The sequence below is a fragment of the Alosa sapidissima genome, chromosome 14, assembly GCF_018492685.1.
Source record: "Alosa sapidissima isolate fAloSap1 chromosome 14, fAloSap1.pri, whole genome shotgun sequence".
Taxonomy (NCBI): domain Eukaryota; kingdom Metazoa; phylum Chordata; class Actinopteri; order Clupeiformes; family Clupeidae; genus Alosa; species Alosa sapidissima.
This window is the reverse complement of record NC_055970.1, coordinates 2,896,542-2,899,263: the sequence shown is the minus strand read 5'-3', so window position 1 is coordinate 2,899,263 and position 2,722 is coordinate 2,896,542. Positions and strand designations below refer to the sequence as shown.

The window sequence follows — 2,722 nt, the reverse complement described above, 5'->3', positions numbered from 1 at the left end:
TCTTCTGGTGCATATGTTATAAGGGATAATGGACGGCACGGTGGTCTGTTCACAGAAGTTAATGCACGGTCGAGGTTGTAAAACGGCCCCGACGCGAAGCGCATTCATTTCTGTGAACAGACCACCGTGGAGTCCATTATCCCGCTTATTCCACTGTTGCGGTGAATCCGCTTAGCCATCCAGCAGTTTGCCTGCGCTGAAAACTGTGGTTTCAGGCGATTGTTTTTGTTCTACAAAAGTGTATTTTGCAGTAGCGTGCGTGCTGCTGTTACAATCATTGACCGGTGACCATACATTTTCGTTGGGAAGAAACCCTTGTCTGAATCGCTACCACGACTTTTTTTAAAAATATAGGCTACATTATCATTTTAGGCTACATTAAAAAGACACAGGATTGCATATTTGCTGTAGCCTTACACCATGCCTTAATTTAGGTTCGATATTTTATAATTGTCGATGGTATTTAAATGTACAATGGTTAACGAGCCTACTTTGCCTATTTTTACTTGGTTGTGTTTGCAACGTTCTCATCCATTTAAACCAGGCGCATATAGCAACTGTTGCTATGGGTAAACAAAACCAGGACTCTGTCCTAGAATTCTGTATTCTGTCTGGTCCAATTTGCTTACTTCTCTAATATTTTTTTACGTAGTTGGGTTTTGTAACTGCAACTCAAAACAGCTGGGTGTCATACATAATTGTCTGACCACTCATCATCACTGCCTGTTACAACCAACCCGATCTCATAAACAATGCGTATTTTGGCGCACTCAAACCAAAAGACGAGAGGGAGTTAAGTCATTTAGAGACGAATGACCGCGTCGCAGGAAGTGCATCATAATAAAGGGACACCAGACCCTCTTGTAACAGCTGTACCAGCAAAGATTGTTAAGGCGGAACAAGATACTTCGTCGTAGTTCATGTCTATGGGCGCGAAATGGGGATCGAATCCTGTCTGCATAAAGAGGCGTGTCGATGACGTATTGACGAGCGTAAGTTGCAACCGGCCAACAGCAGCGGCAGAAATAACCGGCGCACACCTGATATAAGGTTGATTTTCTCCAGACTGGATTGCTCAAAAATGCTAAAAATGTACCTGAAATGTTCAGAAGGGTTTGAGGATCATGAAAATGTGCCCGAAATTCACATTCCTAACTCTATAGAACCAAGACCTTAGCATATGTGGTGAAATTCTGAGCTATGCCCATAGACTTCAATGGAGCAGTCGCTGCCTCTGCTCTGCATAAAGGGGGATTTTGACCCCCCCCCTCGTGCGATCCGGGTTCCCGGAAGTGGCTCCTGATGAAGTATCTTGCTCCGCCTTAACAATCTTTGGTACCAGTACAAAAGACGGAAGCGACGTGTGTTTCTACGTTTACGTCAAATACAAAATGATTGGTCCATGATTGAGCAGAAACGTGAATCACGCTGCATAGAGCCATGTGGAGAAAGGTAGGAAACGTCAATTCCCCCAAATAAAATAATAGTTCGACCAAAATATGCTTATATTGATGGTCAACGCCTAGAAAGGCTTAATTGTAGCTCAATTTCATTTTAAAGTAAAATGACGTAAGTTTAAGTAGGCTACCCAACAGTCTGGTAATTAGCTGAATAGTGCCCTGCATGCTACTGCATTCAAGCTAAGCATTTTACAATTGTCTTATGTTTGACATTAAATTGCCTATTTTCAGCTGGTCAATCTTATAGCCTATTTGTTTATAATTTGGGTCTTCCTGTACAAAAAATAACTGCATTCACAGGACAAAAAGTATTGTATAGGCCTACTGCCATTTTTCTGAAGTACATTTCAGTGTCCAAAAATTTCTATTTCTGCAGTAAATGCAACACTACGCAGTGCCCAACCAAACCAGCATAGGTGAGTTGGTGGTGTGTTTGTGTGTGTGTTTTATCCCTCTCTCTCTCTGTCCTGCTGCAAAGTGCTGGAGTATCTGAGCTACATCTCTGAAACTGAGCACTCATACAGAGGTGCTACTGAGTACTACACAAAGGCCTAGAGGTACAGCTACAAGGTCAACCCCAGCATAGGTAAGTACAGAATCCACCCAACCATAGGTGAGTGAGTACAGGGTCAACCCCAACATAGATGAGTGACAGTCCACCCCAGGGTATTCGGGGCTTAGTTGGTTGGTTGGTTGTCACTGGGAGTACAGGGTCATGTCCACCCCAGCATTGGTGAGTTACAGTCCACCCCAGTGTAATCTGCGTTGTGTAGAACCTGCGTGGTTCAGCTCTGCACACGCCCGGACTCGAACCCGTGAACAGCAGCATCGCGGATCGGGAGTTGAGCGTGCTGACAATTGAGCTATTGTGTGTGTATGTGTGCTTGTGTGTGTTATGCCTCTCTCAGTCCAGCTGTAAAGCGGTGGAGTACCCGAGCTACATCTCTGAGAGTGAGCACTCATACAGATACACTACTGAGTATTACGCAGAGGCCTGGAGGTACAGCTACAAGGCCAACCCCAACAGAATCCACCAGCAGAATCCACCCAACCATAGGTGAGTGAGTATACGGTCAACCCAGGTATAGGTGAGTGACAGTCCACCCCAGCAAAGGTGAGTTAGCGTGCACCACGGCGTAGGTGTGTTAGAATCTACCCCACCAGAGGTGAGTGAGTGCAGTGTCAACTCCACCATAGGTGAGTTACAGTCCATCCCAGCATAGGCTGATGTGTGTGTGTGTGTGTCTGTGTGTCTCTGTCTG

At 45.1% G+C, this 2,722-nt stretch overlaps 1 long non-coding RNA gene across 2 annotated transcripts; it reads left to right on the top strand.

The window, feature by feature from the left end:
• Nucleotides 1–1,720: 1,720 nt before the first annotated feature.
• Nucleotides 1,721–2,722, top strand: LOC121681421. 2 transcript variants are annotated; one of them, XR_006022129.1, is made up of 2 exons: nt 1,721–2,046; nt 2,575–2,722. It is a non-coding gene; the product is annotated as an uncharacterized LOC121681421 (long non-coding RNA). The 2 variants fall into 2 exon arrangements; XR_006022130.1 differs by having other exon boundaries at nt 2,369–2,722.